Source organism: Muntiacus reevesi, chromosome 3 (genome assembly GCF_963930625.1).
Source record: "Muntiacus reevesi chromosome 3, mMunRee1.1, whole genome shotgun sequence".
NCBI lineage: Eukaryota > Metazoa > Chordata > Mammalia > Artiodactyla > Cervidae > Muntiacus > Muntiacus reevesi.
In genome coordinates, this window is record NC_089251.1 from 186262193 (window position 1) to 186281290 (window position 19098).

Genomic DNA, 19098 nt, shown 5'->3' on the forward strand with positions numbered 1-19098 from the left:
AACAGGGCTCTCCCCTGCCCAGCTCTCCTCACCCCACAAACTATCGCACACATGGTTGAGCTGCAGACAAACATTTCACATGCAAGAAGCAGGTGTGAAACTGACTTGTTCCAGAATTCATTACAAAGCCTTAAACCCAAGGTCCTCAGCAGCATGTCACCATGCTTTCCCAATTGCGTGTGCGCTAAGTCACTCAGTGTCCAACTCTGCAACCCCATGAGCCTGCCAGGCTCCTCTGTCCCTGGGATTCTCCAAGCAAGAATACTGGAGTGGGTTGTGGTTCCCTGCTCCAGGGATCAAACCTGAGTCTCCTGCAACAGTAGGTGGGTTCCTTACCACTGGCGCCACCTTAACTCTCTTTCCCACTTGCCTTTCTTCTAATCCTCCTCCTCCTCCCTCTCCCCTTCCTCTTCCCTTCTTCCCTTTCCTCCTCCTCCTCTTTCTTCTTCTTCATGTTCCCTGCAATTGTTCATTTGTTCATTCAAATATATTTACTGAGGACTGACTCTCTGAGCACTTTGTAAGGTGCTAGAAGCAGTGATGAGCCAAACCAAAGAAGCTTCAAGTAGGGCACTACTTATATAAAGACCTAGGTGGGAAGAAGTGAGGAATCTACGAGAAGAGGTGTATAGGCTGAGCAGCTTGAGTAGAGAGTCTGAAAGTAGGGGCAAGTTTGTGGAATAAAGTGAAAAAAACAAAAAAAGCAATAGAACCTCACAGACTTCCTAACATGTTGCGTAGCTGTGTCATTATTCTGAGCACAAGGAGAAACTCCTTTGATTGAACAGAGCTGCAATTCCCTGCAATTTTCCTTCCCCCAAGTTCGTGCTTCCACAGTTTCTGAAGTGTGAACTACACTCTTCATCTCTCCAATTCATAAGCATTATCTCGAGGACCAATTTCAATAGCCATCTCTTCCATGGAAAAGTTCCTCCTCTCCCTAAACCAGAAGAACTTGTACATAAAGCCATTATCTCTTTCAAGTACTACACTTCTAGGGTCTGATATGGTAGGGTCTGGTCTGATACCAGTTCCATGGGGTTATCAAACATCTGAAATGTGACTAGTCTGAATTGAGAGTAAGTTAAAGTACATACCAGAGGTTAAAGACTTTTATGAAAAAAAAATAAAGAACATAAAATACTGCATTGATAACTTCATATTGACTGCATTTTGAAATGACAATATTTGATTATGTTGGGTTAAATAATTACATGTGCAAGCTCAGTCCCTTCGTCGTGTCTGACTCTTTTTGACCCCATGGGCTGTAGCCCGCCAGGCTCCTCTGTCAGTGGGATTCTCCAGACAAGAATACTGGAGTGGGTTGCTATGCCCTCCTCCAGGGGATCTTCCTGATCCAGGGATCAAACCCACTTCTCTTCTTTACCACCAATGCCACCTGGGAAGCCAAATAATTTTATGATTGAAATTAATTTCCTCTTTCATTTTGCTTTATCTAATGCAGTTAGTGGAACGTTTTAGATTATTGATACTTATGTGGTTCACATTATATTTCTAGTAAACAACACTCCTCTAAACTGTATACTTCCTGAATAGTGAATGTTTATTCAATTATGTATTTGTTTATTTCCCCTAAGGAACACACTAGCTTGTCCATAGTAAAGACTCAGTAAATACCGTTTAAATTCATTGCCATTCTCTAAAGTATTTTTTAAAAGTACTTTGCAATTTTAATACACTTGTCATTTTTAGAGATGTGTAGCCAAAACTCCCCAGTGAAAATAATGGGTGGGGAAGGGGAACAGGTTTTTTCCCCCTTGGCCCCAAGAAGGCTTATGTACAAAACATGTGGTTTGACCATGGCAGACACAGTGGGTCATGACGGATGATTCAGAAGGTTGTTCTGTTTCCAAAACAAGAATTTTTATTGCAGTATGTGGAAGGAGCATTAAGATAAGAGGATCCTTGTGGTTTCTCGCTGTATCTGTGGAAAAAATCTGCGGTTAAGGTTTAAACTGACATTAAAAGAGCCTTTGTAGTTACAATGCGCATTTTAACATCTGTTGCTATAGCTATACCAACACTGAATATTGTGAGTGATGGTTTAGGAGTGATGGAATAAAAATGTGGTTTCCTGCCTATGATTTTCTAGGGTTGACTTCGTCTTTTTTAATGATGAGATACAGACTAAGGAAAATTATTAAGCACATAGAAAAGAAAACAGAAAGCAAAAATTATTAAGATTCTAAGCACTTCTGGTATGAGGAAAAAAGTACTTAGGACTTCCCAGCACCACATCTGTAATTTCATGGATTCTTTTGTTTTGGCCAATTTCAGGTTTAGAGCAGTTTTCCTTATGGTTCATGGAGGCTCTCCCATGGCAACCCTGCACACACATTCTCCTCTTTGTTAAGGGACCTTTGAGGACAAACTAAAAAGTGTTTTTCATCATAAAATAGTTGGGAATACCTCTTAACCAATTTGTAAAACTGACTGCAAAGATATTTTGTTTTATGCCCTGGATAAGATGTTTCATTTTAGACTAGTTTTCATTCAATCGACTGTGGCCAATGGGAAAAAAATCACATTATTGGATTTTCCTCTGAAGAAGCAGAGGGGGACTGCATTCAGAATTAATAAATACCTCTCTAATATACCATCATCATATGTATTTATGGTAATGATGTTTCTGTTTGTTCCTCAATAAATTTGAGTAAGCTCAAAGAACTTTTGCTGAAAATAATTTATTTAATTACACCAAGCATACTGTATATAACAAGTACTAGGATAAAAAGGTGTTTGTATATTTGTTGTGGTGGTGTAGTACATTTTGTGGCAAGGCAGCAAGAGGGAATAGATAGGATTCTGAAAAATGTCATACCTGACTCTGCATCTTACTTGCTATGTGACTTTAGGCAGGTCAAGTGGCCTCTCTAAGCCTTAGTATTTTATATATATATATATAAATATAATATAAAAAATAGGGATGATGTTGGCCTTGTGGGTTGTTATGCATAAGAGGTGATATCTGCACAGTGCCTGGTACATAATAGTTCTTCAGTAATAGAAAACGGGTTTTAGTGTATTAAGACATTATTGATGGAATCATTGGTAGAAATTTGAGATCATGTTTACTGAAACAGAGTTTTTATTTGAATGAATGCTGAACATTTATGAATCTAGAATGGGGAAGAAACATCAAACTCAGGTTCTGTAACCTCATATATTACCTCACTCACAAATCATGACATTTTACATACTCACTGTTAATATATGGCACCAAAAATTCAATGAAAACAAAAACAACCTCTCTAAAGATCATCTGAATTTTAGTGTATTTGATAGCATTTTTCCCCCTCAGAAATCTAGTCTCTGAGAGGAAAGCAAGAAATTCTATGGAAACTGACTTTAGAAAGAACAGTTAATATTTTTCTGCTTGCTCATTTATATGCAGTAACCAAAATTAGTCATTTAATCACTGTTCTGAAATGACGCTTTCTTTACCAGGCTACTATCTTCTGAAATAAGGTCTGAAAACCCAGGTTAACTAGAAAATTAATGTCAATTACACTTAAGTTTAGAGTAACTTCAAATTCCAAATGAATAAACTTCTTCTAGTCAAGGACTAAAAATATTTTTTTCACCACATGCAAAATCTGGACATATTTTAATATGTCTGTTAAAAATGTCTTCATTTCCAGGAAAATGAGAGAAAATAATTAAGAGCAGCATGGAGATTTTAGAAGGTGAAAAGAGTAGTGAAAAGTACATTCAATTCTAAGATTTATGATTTCTCTTCAGATCAATGTAAAATAATATGCTTTTAGAAATACCTTTTTAAAATATTTCAAAGTCTACATTCTTTTGAATTAATATAATTGCATATAATTTAATGAAATAAAAGAGAAAAGAAGCAAGATTTTGTTAACCACTATCAGAATACATACAATATCCTTCAAGATAGCTAGACATAGAGACTTTAAACAGGCATAATTTCTGTCTAAAAACTAATGATTAGAGTTAAAAGGTGTCTCATTTTAAATAAGAAAATCCATTATATTCGTCTCTAGTGGTAAGCGATGATTATTATATTGTAATTATATTCTATACTGGCTCCATATTTCAACCAAAGTTGCTGAAGAGTAGGAAAAATAATTACAGCAAGAAATTCTATGAAGTGTACATCAAGGAATGTAAAACTTGAGGGAGAAGTCTTTCATGAGAATGGCTTGCATGCATCAGGATTGGGTACACAAGGCACACATTTAATATGTATTTTGCAGGCTGATTTCTAAGTCACCTCCTAGCTTTGAAGTGATTTTCATAGATTCCATCAATAGTATTGAGAGATGCAGACAGTTGGCATTAGGCGTGACAACATTATAATGCCATTTGTGCATTTCAAAAATTCTTAAAATTCTGGATTCCATGCTTATCTATATAGAATACAATTTGCTTTTCTGGCTACACTCTCATAGAAAAATTTGTGGAAATTGTACATCGTTAAAGCCATTTGGCCTAGCGATGACACCTAGTTTGGTGAGAAAAACTCTGCTATTTAAGTTTATAAGTTTCCTAACCTTCTCCAAGTCCTGTTCTGTTACAGAATGGTTGGATGACTTCAGAAAAGCATCAGCTTTATATTTTGCAAAATTAGAACCATGTGAGAAGATTTACTCAGAGGAGGAATATGCAGCTAGGAGATTTGAGTTTAATACAATGGTCCACAAATTAGAAATATTATTTAATGAACCACAGCAAAGCCTGGAAAGAATAGTTATAAGAGCAAATAAAATTTCAAAGAGTAATAAAAGAGCTGTAAGGAAGAGACTCATTTAATGCCTAAAACCAAAGGAAAAAGCATCATTTGGGCACTTCACAGAATGAAAGATGCTCTCCAGGATTTCTGGAAAGCAGTCAAGTGGGCCTTAGGAAGCATCACTACAAACAAAACTAGTGGAGGTGATAGAATTCCAGTTGAGCTATTTCAAATCCTCAAAGATGATGCTGTCAAAGTTTTGCACTCAATATGCCAGCAAATTTGGAAAACTCAGCAGTGGCCACAGGACTAGTAAAGGTCAGTTTTCATTCCAATCCCTAAGAAAGGCAATGCTAAAGAATGTTCAAGCTACTGCACAATTGCAGTCATTTCACACGCTAGTAAAGTAATGCTCAAAATTCTCCAAGCCAGGCTTCAACAGTACATGAACCGAGAGCTTCCAGATGTTCAAGGTGAATTTATAAAAGGCAGAGGAACCAGAGATCAAATTGCCAACATGTGTTAGATCATAGAAAAAGCAAGAGAGTTCCAGAAAAACATCTACTTCTGCTTCATTGACTACACCAAAGCCTTTGACTGTGTGGATCACAACAAATTGTGGAAAATTCTTAAAGAGATGTGAATACTAGACTACCTTATCTGCCTCCTGAGAAATGTGTATGCAGGTCAGGAAGCAATAGTTAGAACTGGACATGGAACAACAGACTGGTTCCAAATAGGAAAAGGAGTACATCAAGGCTGTATTGTCACTGTGCTTATTTTACTTATATGCAGAGTACATAGCTTGTGGATGAAGCACAAGCTGGAATTAAGATGGCAGGGAGAAATATCAATAACCTCAGATATACAGATGACACCACCTTTATGTCAGAAAGTGAAGAGGAACTAAAGAGCCTTGATGAAACTGAAAGAGAAGAGTGAAAAAGCTGACTTGAAACTCAACATTCAAAAACCGAAGATCATGGCATCTGGTCCCATCACTTCAGAGCAAATAGATGGGAAAACAATGGAAACAGTGAGAGACTTTTGGGGTCGTCAAAATCATTGCAGATGGTGACTGCAGCCATGTAGTTAAAAGACACTTGCTCCTTGGAAGAAAAGCTAGGATCAACCTAAACAGCATATTAAAAATCATCAGTTCAGTTCAGTTCAGTCTCTCAGTCATGTCCAACTCTTTGTGACCCCATGAATCACAGCACGCCAGGCCTTCCTGTCCATCACCAACTCCTGGAGTTTACTCAAACTCATGCCCATTGAGTCGGTGATGCCATCCAGCCATCTCATCCTCTGTTGTCCCCTTCTCCTACTGCTCCCAATCCCTCCCAGTATCAGGGTCTTTTCCAATGAGTCAACTCCTCACATCAGGTGGCCAAAGTACTGAAGTTTTACTTCAGCATCAGTCCTTCCAATGAACACCCAGGACTGATCTCATTTAGGATGGACTGGTTGGATCTCCTTGCAGTCCAAGGGACTCTCAAGAGTCTTCTCCAACACCATAGTTCAAAAGCATCAATTTTTCGGTGCTCAGCTTTCTTCACCATCCAACTCTCACATCCATACATGACCACAGGAAAAACCATAGCCTTGACTAGACGAACCTTTGTTGGCAAAGTAATGTCTCTGCTTTTTAATATGCTGTCTAGGTTGGTCATAACTTTCCTTCCAAGGAATAAGCGTCTTTTAATTTCATGGCTGCAGTCACCATCTGCAGTGATTTTGGAGCCCAAAAAAATAAAGTCTGACACTGTTTCCAATGTCTCCCCATCTATTTCCCATGAAGTGATGGGACCAGAGGCATGATCTTAGTTTTCTGAATGTTGAGCTTTAAGCCAACTTTTTCACTCTCCTCTTTCACTTTCATCAAGAAGCTTTTTAGTTCCTCTTCACTTTCTGCCATAAGGGTAGTATCATCTGCATATCTGAGGTTATTGATATTTCTCCTGGCAATTTTAATTCCAGCTTGTGCTTCTTCAAGCCCAATGTTTCTCACGATGTACTCTGCATATAAGTTAAATAAGCAGGGTGACAATAGACAGCCTTGACGTACTCCTTTCCTTATTTGGAACCAGTCTGTTGTTCCATGTCCAGTTATAACTGTTGCTTCCTGACCTGCATACAGGTTTCTCAAGAGGCAGGTCAGGTGGTCTGGTATTCCCATCTCCTTCAAAATTTTCCACAGTTTATTGTGATGCACACAGTCGAAGGCTTTGGCGTAGTCAATAAAGCAGAAACAGATGTTTTTCTGGAAGTCTCTTGCTTTTTTGATGATCCAGCGGATGTTGGCAATTTGATCTCTGGTTCCTGTGCCTTTTCTAAAACCAGCTTGAACATCTGGAAGTTCACAGTTCACATACTGTTGAAGCCTGGCTTGGAGAATTTTGAGCGTTACTTACTAGCGTGTGAGATGAGTGCAACTGTGTGGTAGTTTGAGTATTCTTTGGGATTGCCTTTCTTAGGGATTGGGATGAAAACTGTGGCCACTGTCCTGTGGCCACTGCTGAGATTTCCAAATTTGCTGGCATATTGAGTGCAGCACTTTGACAGCATCATCTTTGAGGATTTGAAATAGCTCAACTGGAATTCTATCACATCCACTAGCTTTGTTCGTAGTGATGCTTCCTAAGGCCCACTTGACTTCACATTCCAGGATGTCTGGCTCTAGGTGAGTGATCACACCATTGTGATTATCTGGGTCATGAAGATATTTTTTGAACAGTTTTGTATATTCTTGCCACCTCTTCTTAATATCTTCTGCTTCTGTTACGTCAATACCATTTCTGTCCTTTATCAAACCCATCTTTGCATGAAATGTTCCCTTGATATCTCTAATTAAAAAGCATAGACATTACTTTACCAACAAAGGTCCATCTAGTCAAAGCTCTGGTTTTTCCAATAGTCATGTATGGATGTAAGAGTTGGATCACAAAGAAAGCTGAGCACCGAAGAACTGATGCTTTTGAACTATGGTGTTGGAGACGACTCTTGAGAGTCCCTCAGACAGCAAGAATATCAAACCAGTCAATGGTAAAAGAAATAAACCCTGAATATTCATTGGAAGCACCAATGCTGAAGCTAAAGCTCCAATGCTTTGGCCACCTGATGCGAAGAGCTAAGTTACTGGAAAAGACCCTGATGCTGGGAAAGATTGAAGGCAGGAGGAGAAGGGGACGACAGAGGATGAGATGGTTGGATGGCATCACCAACTCAATGGACATGAGTTTGAGCAAGCTCCAGGAGTAGATGATGGACAGGGAAGCCTGGCATGCTGCGGTTCATGGGATTGCAAAGAGTCAGACATGACTGAGTGACCGAACTGAACTGAACTGATACACGTATACTCATTTCACATACTCACAGAGGGCTCAAAGAGGGCTTCCTGGTACTATCATTTGTTGTCTTCTAATTCTTACCACTTTTTAGATAAGTACGATCATTACCTTGTAACGCATGGGAAAATACTCAAAAGTTTGTTAGCTGCTCAAAATCACACTTATTAAGTTCAAGAAACAACACTTGAAATCAGACCTTCTAACAGTACTAAGATAGTGAGAAAAACATCAAAATTGACAAAAGCTAAAACTGTGAATGGCTATATGGAGGAAAAAGTTGAATCAAGATCATAAAAGTATGATTATGGTCTCAATTCAAGGAAGCTGGAACAGAAGATGAGACTGTGAAATTTCCAAAGACTGGATCCACTGTTTCATTCAGACTCCACAGAGTGACAGATAGTTACTTAGCAACTAATACACCAAATATTTGCTGAACTTGATCCATGCAAGACTCTGCTTGGGGTGACAAGTGAAACAAAGATCTCTAAAGTGAAATCTTTATTCTTAAAAAATTTACCATCGAGTAAATGACACAAGTTAAGAAGTTAAGTTGCTGCTTATTCACCCCTTTACCCATCTATTCATCTACAAATACATAAGACATTTCTATGTGCCCTCAAGACAGTCATGAATAAGATATAGGCAATAAAATGATAATAGAAAATATCTTCTGCAGGGTAGAGATGTCCTCCAGCAGAAAGGCCTTTGGAAGACTGAAAGAGGCCTCTAGAAGACTAAATGAGACTGGGAGATATTCTTTATCCCGGAGAGCAAAATGAAGAACGGAGTTGAGGATTCCTAGGAAAATGAACCAAATACACCAACCCCACACCTTTTCGTGCTGGCTTTTATATGTTTCTGGAGGAAAACGACTAGGCAGCCAACAGCTATAATGAGAAGACAGTGATAAGTAAGAATATTAAAGCCTGATAGAATCAAAGAGGCAAAATTAGTACCCATAAATAAAAAACACTTGGTGATAAAATTATAAGTAAATCACTGATCACTCCCTAAGTCAAATAAATGTCAAAAATCAAATAACTGTTGTGGAAATCACTGGCCCAAGGACCTGTTAGAAGTTTTAGAGTAGTTCTCAAGGTTTCCTGCAGTCTCTTAGAAAAAGGAATGGCAACTGGCAAAGAATCAGTCTTAGAGACTGAACCCTCAGGGGAATTCTGAGTATAAATGAAGTCCTCCTAGTTCATATACCCATGACAAGTTATTCTCTCCTAACCCTTCTTGTGTGATATTATGGTGAAAAATTCTGTATTTCTCATAATCCCAAGAGGGCACTATACCTCATGGTAATCATCCATGAAAATAAATACTAGCTGGAATCTTTAAAGAGTGCATGAATCATGGTGCCATACAGTATACTGACTCACATGAGAAGTTTGAAGTCAAAATGTGGGGTTCAAGGAGGAAGATACTTCATGGAGTTGTAATGAACCTTCATGAAGATGGTTTTAGAGCCAGGTTTTCAAGTTTGGGTAAGATCTGATCCTGCAAAATTGAGAAGAGATGAAGAATAAAAGTCACTCCTATTGACAAGAACATATGAGAATCCAGAAGCTCAACGATCAAAAAATGAAGGCTCTGTTAAAAAAAGACCAAATAATCTGTGTTGGCTGGTACATGGCAGAAAGGTAGGCGAATCAAGCGGAATCGGACAGTAAATGTTACTTGGGCCAGCACATGGAGAGATTCCAGGTAATAGCTAAACAAAGTGACTTGGCTCTTATTCAGTAGAAAATAAAAAGTCATTGAAGGTACTCAGTAAGGAAGTAATATAATCAACACTGTTTTAGGAAGAAGACACCAGCAGGAAAGTGTAAGGTAAGCTGGAAGGGGGCGAAAGAGAAAGGGAAATGAGTAGGCTGCTGCGATAGTGTTTAATCACCACTTAACCTATGACTCCTGGGTTCCTAAAGAACATTCCCTATGCTAGTGAGGAAAGAAAGTGTTCTGTTGAGCTCACTGTCTGCTGACCACAGTTCTTATTTCAGTGAACAGTGTTTCCTTAATACTCAATTCACTAGAGGCAAGCTTAGAATTCAAATTCCTTGTTTTCATATACTCTGAATTTTGTTTTGTTTTGGTGGATTTATTACCCAAAGTACCCACCAAAATCCATTTTAAAACTTTTATTTCATGTTTTTGAAAAATTCTTTCCTATTTTTTGATTAATTAGGATTATTTTCTTTTATATCAGAATGTGCGCTTAGTAGCTCAGTCATGTCCAACTCTTTGTGACCCCGTGGACTGTAGCCCGCCAGGCTCCTCTGTCCATGGGGATTCTCCAGGCAAGAATACTGGAGTGGGTTGCCATGCCCTTCTCCAGAAGATCTTCCCAACCCAGGGATCGAACCCAGGTCTCCCACAGTGCAGGCAGATTCTTAACCATCTGAGCTACCAGACCAAGTATTTGCCCTGTATTTCTTTATGAAATGAAAGTACTTACCTTATTTAACCCTGGACATGGCCAGTCAAATGATTTAACACTTATTATCTTCTGGCACTTGGTGGAGGGTTGAGAGATAGCTGGATTATGGAAAGAAATGAAATTTTGGTCATTATTGATTTTGGATATAAATAAAGACCATAAAATCCAAACTGTAAGAACAATTTGAGTTCAAGCAATTGGACAGTGTTTATGCTACATGCAGTCTTCATCACACAGTCTGCTCTGTCCTTTGCACAGAGAATAACCTGAATTCCATCTTCTCTTTCCCCAAACAAGGGCTGATGTTCAGTTGACATGCATTGGCAAGACATACTGATTCTGAAGTACTGAAATATTTCTATAAGGGTTAGTATAGTCACTATCCAGAGCCTTCTGAGTGTCCTCTCCCTCCAACCAACCCAGCTGTTCCTGCCTGCCCCAAAGGACGCTTCAAGAACACTCTACAATCTAAAAGCAAAGAAGTGAAATTGGAACAGTAGGAGCCCCAGATGAACCTGCCTGGGTCCTACAGACAATGCCTCGTGCTCTGTGTCCCTGCTGTTCAACTGGTGAAATATTTTGAATTATATCTACCTAAAAGCAACTTTCTTTTCCCAGGAAATTATATACCTTGCATCTAATTACAATAAGAGTAAACAATTTAAAAAAAAAAAAAAACTGCTTACTTTATCTGGAATCTGAGTGTGATGTGTCTCTGCCTCTCAGTTCCGTCTCTCACTAGGTGGATTATTATCTCAGGCTTCTTCATGTGATAAGAAATAGACTGCTGCTATTTCCTCAGGACACTTCCCTAGCATCTGCTATCCAAAAAGTAGAAAATTCTACCTCCCAGTTTCAGTATTAAAAGATTGCAGAGAAGGATTCTGATTGGTTCTGATTAGGTCACATGCCAACTCTTGGACCAATCACCATGGCCAGAAGCATGAGATTTTAAACAGTTGTCTTTGCCTGAAAGTTATATATGATGCTCTCCCTATAAAGTTGAAAAGTTTGCTATTTCCTTTTGAGTTTAATGAAGACTACATTGCATTACATATAATGCATTATATATATATATATATATATATATATATATAATGCATTAATATGTATTTCTGGATTATATTCTCCATTTTCTGTTACTTATTTTTCCTTCAACAACATGTCAGCTAATGATGCAAAGTATTGCTATCCATGGGCAGATTACAGCATTTCTGGAGAGTGTGGGATCACTAGGGATAATGTTGTTCGCTGGACTCTCTCTGATTCTAATTCATTGTTTCAATATTATTATTAGTTTTTTTTCAAATCCCCAGAATTCATCTGTCCTGAAAAAATGTCTTTTTCTCCTTCTCCACTGACACAGATTCATAGTAATGATTATTTTCCTCAGTCTCAATTGTCCTGAGGTCGCAGTGAGTCTTCAGATTTCAGCAGTTTTCATAGGACTTTCAAACATCTGCAATTCATTCTCAATCCCTTCTCCCATCTCCCACAGTTTCAGTACCTCACAAAATTCTTGAACATAGTAAGAGACTTAATAAGTATCTATTTATTAGCTTTGACTCCCTTCTTGTTTTCAGGGAACAGTTAAATCTTAGCATTTTCTTTATAAAACATGAAGTGAGGGAAAAAATAGAATACTGAAATAGAAACCATTACCAATGCAGCACAAGCATCATTTGGAGAAAAACTGTTTTTGCATAAAATTGAAACTGACTGTACTGTGCAATTTCTTTTATAAGAAGATTCGAGGAAGAAGCAGGAACATCAGGGAGTAGTAATAAGCCCCCATTTTGGATGTTAATCATCCTCCCTTTCATTTAGCACTTGCAATTTAATTAAGGAATGTACACTGTTCAAATAATGAGACTTTCATTCAGTCTGTATCATTGCAATTTAAATGGATTTTCTAACAACTGCCCTTAAGACCATAAGATTATTTTAAGAGCTCTGTGAGGTTGTTTTTTTTTTCTTTTCAGTTTATCTAATGGAGGTAATACACAGTTAGGGATGAATGTGACTGGATTGGCAAGCAGAGGGAAAATGTAGTGGGTAAAAACAAATGTCACTTGATCATTTGTTCATTCAACAACCTAAGCACAGCACACTGCAGAAGTAGGAGCTCCAAACTGTCGTAGCAGAACCCAAGGAAGGAATAGCCTTGAATCTGTGATGTGGTTGAAAGGCATGGTGGGGCTTCCCTGCTCCAAGCTCTTCATCTCACAGATAAGGGCAGTGAAATTAAGTGACTTGCTCACATGACTACAGAGCTAGAATGAGAACCCTGTTCTCCTAAATCAGTTCATTCATTTCTGTAGAAGATCGTTTTTATATCTTAAATGTTTTTTCTGTTCAGTAAATTGTGAGAAAACCCAAATAACTTATAAACTGACTGTTTCACTCCAGAATAACAGGTGACTCAACAGTGAAGAATCCATCTGCCAGTGCAGGAGAAGTGGGTTAAATCCCTGGGTCAGGAAGATACCCTGGAGCGGTAAATGGCAACCCACTCCAGTACTCTTGCCTGGGAAATCCATGGACAGAGGAGGCTGGTGGGCTACTGTCCATGGGGTAGCAAGAATCAGACACAACTTAAGGACTAAACCAGCACCACTAAACCAGCACCGTACCTAGATCATTAAGGAATGTAACTGTTGTATGAAATAATAAACCTCTGACACTATATTACATTTGGGGCAGGGAGAGAGACGGATCTGAAGGATGATAAGGTAGCATTCTGACAGCGGATGCAGATGGCACTTCCACTCTACATTCTCCTCTGGGATAACCCCTCCCAGCGCCCCCTCCTGGGTCTGCGCCCCCTCCTGGGTCTGCACCACCTCCAGTCACCTCCTGCCCTTCTATCCGACGCCCCCAGACCACCAAGGCCCCATTCTTTTCATGCTTCATTGTTTTCCCTGACCTTCACCCGGACACAGAGAGCCTGAAAACAAAATATTAAATTGTTAAAAATCACTGGTGAACTTACCTTTTTTAAAAAAGCTCCCCTGGGTTTAGAAACGCATGTAGAAGATATGCCTCCCCAAGATACCCACTGTACACAGTGCTCACTCCTCTAATCAAGGCTGCCTTTCCCCAGGATGTATTCTAACCCATCCAGTTCAGTCGCTCAGTTGTGTCCGACTCTGACGACCCCGAGGACTGCAGCATGCCAGGCCTCCTTGTCCATCACTGACTCCCAGAGTTTACTCAAACTCACGCCCGTTGAGTCCTGTGTGTGTGTGAATTTGAAGTCAGTTGTGTCTTGGTGGTCCCTAATGATGACAGCTAGCTTTAGCACTGTTTTACAGCTGTTGATTTCCCTGTTGACTCTTAAAGACGATTGCTTCTTATTTTTTCTTCACTGTGCCTTAAATGGTATCAGGCTTTAAGCCAACAAATAAATATTTCTTTATAACTTACTATATGTTGGGATCCCTGCTCTGGGGCATAACAGTGAGCCTCTTTCCTTGGAAGCTTCAGCTCAAAGTCAAGGCCGACAGGAAATGGGGAGGGGATGGGCTTAGGAAGAGGGAACACAAAAGAAACTTTGTAAATGCTACATTGATGAATAAATGAGAAAACAGTGTCTTTCTCCTTGTGAAACTCACATTCTAGTAGGAGGAACAGACAAGTAAACCAGAGTGAATGGTTGTTTCCATTTGAACAAATAAATACCCTGGTGGGTCAAGAGGTGGTGAGAAGCCAGACAGTGGCCGACTGTCCCAAGCATGTGACACTTGGCAAGGCTGACCCAGATGGACAAGGTGGGTTGGAGGGAAGAGTCTGTATCCAGTTAAAGACTTAGGAAACCAGTCTTTAAGACATCTGCAAACTGAATGACATGGTGGAAGAACTGGATGCACTGGGGCCATGATGGGAAAGGAGAATCCAGATGGTAGGGGAATTGGTATCCCAGGCCAAGGAGTTTAGACTTTACCATTTGGATGAGTGTTCGTCAATTTGCATGTCATCTGTTAGTGGGTCATGAATCGTCAATGGGTTGCACCATTTAATAAGCATTTTAAATGAATATATTAGAATAGAAAATGTCAGGGCATTTCATGTAAAAAATGTTTGGAGGTAGATCAATTGTTTCAGTTATATCTCTCTACATTATTATATATGTGTATGTGCACAGGATTTTCTTCTTTCCTTTTTTCTCTCTCAGCTGCACCTGCAGCTTGTGGGACCTCAGTTCCCCAACCAGGGGTTGAGCCCAGGTCATGGCAGTGAAAGTGTGGAGTCCTAACCACTAGGCCACCAGGGACTCTATGGGATTTTCTTATAGCACATCCATCCTCACCAGGTTTGAAAGCCACTGCTGCCATAGTGGGTGAACCACTGAAGAGCTTAAAGCTGGGAGGAGATCAGTTTTTGCATTTGGAAAAATGCCATGGTTTCAGTAAGAATGGATTAAAGGGTCAAGGCTATTTAGGGCTTGGCTTGAAGAAATCAGATAAAAGACAATAAAATCATGTTTCTCAGATGGAGAAAAGGCTGTAGACCTGAGAGCTGCCTGATAGACTGATCTGCTGACTCATTCCCCCTTTTCACCTGCAGTGCTACTCTTCTTTTTTGGCCGTATCATTTCTTTCCTAATCAATGACTCCTGACTCATCCAATTACTTGTGTTTTAGACTGGCTCAAATCATCCTTCATACTGCACTGAAAGATACCCTGGACCAGGCCACTCTCCTATGTTAAGTACTTCAGTGACCACTCAGCACCTCGAGACCCAGCCTTTCTATTAAGCTTCAGTTCCCACCTCTCCTTTTGGCCCTATTTTCAATACATCCCATGTAGATTCTTATCTCTGTGTTTTGGCTTCTGTCATCCTCTCTGCTGGAAGTGTCCTTCTCATTTCAATTCACCTGGCTTCCTTCAGCTCAACCTTCAAGACTCAGTTTAACCATCACTTCCTCCAGGAAGCTTTCCTTGATTTCTCCCAATGGGAAAAATGGGCTAAATACCTCCCATTTTTTTCTGACACGCCACTTTATATAAAACTCTCTCAGGACTTGGAACCATAATTATAATAGTTAATATAGTAATCATGTGTTCACCCAGTGCCAAGCACTGAGTTTACTTGCATTATCTCATTTAGTCTTCACAAAACCCTGATGAGATTGGTATTACTATTATCTTCATTTTACAGATGTAGAAGCTGAGCTTTGAGAAGGCTCAATCAGTTGCCTAAGCAGTGATGCTAGGCTTTGCAGCCAGGAAGTGTGGTTCTAGAGCTCATGTTTTTAACTTATTGCTACATTAACACTTACTATGATGTGAAAAGCCACAGGCTCCTGGGGTGGTACCCTTTGAAATGCAAGCAACCGCACTCAAAGGTCACTCAAGCAATTCTATTTCTTTGTGTCTCCACCACCCAGCATAATGCCAGGCGGAAGAGTTGAACTTTTGTTAAAACCATTAAATGCTACAGAGTTTGCCAACCAGGTTAACTACCGAGAAGGATCCATTGGATTTGGGGATGAGGTTTGTTGGCATCTCAGTAAAAACTTGTTTTAATGGAATAAGATTCTTTGTCACATTCTTCTCTTTAGTCCCAGTGATCTATAACATTTGTTTGGAGAAGGCAATGGCATCCCACTCCAGAACTCTTGCCTGGAAAACCCCATGGATGGAGGAGCCTGGTAGGCTGCAGTCCATGGGGTCGCTAAGAATCAGACACAACTGAGCAACTTCACTTTCACTTTTCACTTTCATTCATTGAAGAAGGAAATGGCAACCCACTCCAGTGATCTTGCCTGGAGAATCCCAGGGACGGGGGAGCCTGGTGGGCTGCCGTCTATGGGGTGGCACAGAGTGGGACATGACTGAAGCGACTTAGCAGCAGCAGCAGCATAACATTTGTTTAACAGATAAATTGCAATGGGTTGAAGAGTAAATGAGAGGTAAAGAGATGGAGATGATGTTTTCATGCAGCTTAGCTAAGAAGGAAAAGGGCTGCAGTGGTAGTGAAAGGGTTTTTAGAATCAGGAGGTTGGTGGGTGAAAAGGTGGTCTTAATGTGTTTAGTTAGTTTGATGGCTTTTTAGAGATATTGCAAGAACAATATGCTAGGAGACAGTAGCCAAGAAAGAAGTAAAAAATTCTGGAACAGGGGACTGTCAGAGGAGCCAAAGCATGTGTGGGTGGGTTAGCTGTGGCCAGGCTAGCCAGGTTCTTTCCCGGGGATCAGCCCAGCCTTGCCATTTTCGCTGAGTCTTATTTTTTCAATTCAAAAAGCAAATGGCACATACTGTTTCTTACAGATATTACCTGAAATAATTCCCTCCTACTTCCTCTTTTTTCTTTTTGTCTTTTTTCTTTTAATTTTCTCAGTCCAAGAAAGACTAATTCAAACTAAAATCTCAGTCCCAGAACTTAAAGGACTGAGAAAAACTTCACCTCCATTTCCAAAGAATGACTCAGGTCAGTGAATTCTGAGTTGTGGTGGGTGGGATGGGGTGGGGTGGGGTGGGGTCCTCAATAGGGAGGAAGAAGAAGGGGATTTACAGAGCTGAAGTGTAAGGACTGTGTTTGGTGTTGAATCCTCACAACCTCATGCTGGTAGAAAGGGGAAGGCTGGCAGCTCTATCAGGAGATATAGCTGTATCAGGAAATCAGGAGATCTGAGGGTGTTGGTAGCAGCGTAGAACAGAACAGATAGATGTGGGCGTTCTCATTGCTGCCTCTTCCCCCTAGCCCTCCCCACCACCCCACCTCTAGCCAAGGCCTGGGGAAACACAGGGGTAGACCCTGAGAATTTAGAACAGGATGCAGTTACCTCGGTCAGTGCTGAGAAGAAAGGACCGGGAAGTCCCAAGGGTGATGGCATGAAAGGATGGGGAATTCCAGAAACCACTCTGTCTTCTCATGGAGTCTGCTCTGCGGAGCTGTTGCCTTGTAAGGGAAATAGTTATGCACAGCAGATGTGATTGAGGATAGTAGCAAAGTAGTGTTAAGATGTATAAAGGAATAAATATAGTTACTGTCAAAATAATCAAACAATTCCTGTTTCTATTGCCCACTATTTATAAATAACTCCTAAGGCTAGCCTCTGTGGAATCAAAAAGAAGCCTGAGATGTTGTCCTCACCGTTATGCTCCAGTTAGACAGATGACACAGGATAAAAACCAGTGAGCATCAAAGTCCCATTTTTTTTTAATTAAAAAAATTATTTATTTATTTAGGATGTGCTGGATCTTCTTCGTTACTGCTTGGGCTTTTCTCTAGTTCCAGCGAGTAGGAGTTATTCTCTAGTTGTGGTGCACAAGCTTCTCATCACAGTGGCTTCTCTTGTTGCAGAGCACAGGTTCTCTTGGGCTTCGGTAATTGTGGCTTCTAGGCTCCAGAGTGCAGGTTTAGTCGTTGTGACACCCAGACTTAGCTGTTCCGGGACACGTGGGATCTTCTTGGACCTGGAATCGAACCCGTGTCTCCCACATTGGCAAGCAGATTCATTACCACTGAGTCACCAGGGAAGCACCAGAATACCATAGTTTTATGTAAGCAACAAACACTACAGATGTTCTAAGAAAATAAAGCTAGATGATGACCACCAACAGCTGAAGTGAAGAAATCAGATTAATATCACTGACCTTGTCTCACAGCACTGTTATATTTTAGGACTCATGCTGTGAAGCAGCCCCAGGCACCAAAGGGAGAGTAATTTGCCTTCCAGGATCCTTCTCCTGAATTACATTAACGTCATAACCAGCCTGTTGGCAGGCACCCCTCTGGAAAAGCAATAGGTATGGAGATCTTTTTCCATAATCAGTTGAATTATTCAAATAATTTTACTGGGAAAGCTTGCTTGAATATATCTGAATTGAAGATTATCGTGGCATCATATAAACAAAGTCAGTTTTCTATAACAAAAAACACCCCTCCAGAAATTGCCAAAGTGTGTCCAACATCAGGTTCTCTTAGATTTAAAGGAAAAGACAGCTCTTCACTCCCAACAAACAAAAGGAAGGATGCTGCCTTGTGAATTCATAGATAAGTACCTGAACACTCTATAATGGTTCTGCATCAGTTGACATCATTATCGGCTAAACATATTAAATTAGGAATAATATCTGTTTACTGTTTTGTAATGGGAAAAAAGCACGAGTGGAAAATCCCTCAAAGCTGGCCAATCTCTTTAATCCCATCTGGTGATTTTCTAGTCAGGGATTATTGCTTGTAGAGATTTGTTTTTTTCACATAAAGAAATGAACAAAACCAGGACAGACTGGTTTAGCTAAGAAATTGGCTTAATACTTGGCATACACATTGTTCAGCAAGAGTAGCTGCGAGGTTAAAAGAAAGGCCTTACTCTTTGACCCTGCCGTCTGGGGAGGTGATTGCGGCTTTAAAACTCTGGTGCAGTTTGGAGACCAGGCTTCCAGAAGCCCCAGGTGAGGGAGTTCTTGACTGGTCCAGGGACAGAAGGACGTCTCACCCCCAGCCTGTGTTTGTTTACAAGGCGAGCCACTAACGGGTGTGTGGCTCTGAATAAAACCGGGACCAGGTGGCCTCGGAGCCGGGCCGGCAGCTTGTATCCGGGCATTGATTTTTCTCACACACGCAGCTGCT

At 40.2% G+C, this 19098-nt stretch overlaps 1 long non-coding RNA gene across 1 annotated transcript; it reads right to left on the minus strand.

Annotated features, from left to right (window-relative positions):
* Positions 1-1684: 1684 nt before the first annotated feature.
* On the minus strand, positions 1685-17421 carry LOC136165220 (uncharacterized). Its single transcript, XR_010662475.1, has 3 exons — positions 17306-17421; positions 10535-10614; positions 1685-1945 (listed from the first exon to the last, which is right to left on the minus strand). It is a non-coding gene; the product is annotated as an uncharacterized lncRNA (long non-coding RNA).
* Between the last annotated feature and the right edge of the window lie 1677 nt (positions 17422-19098).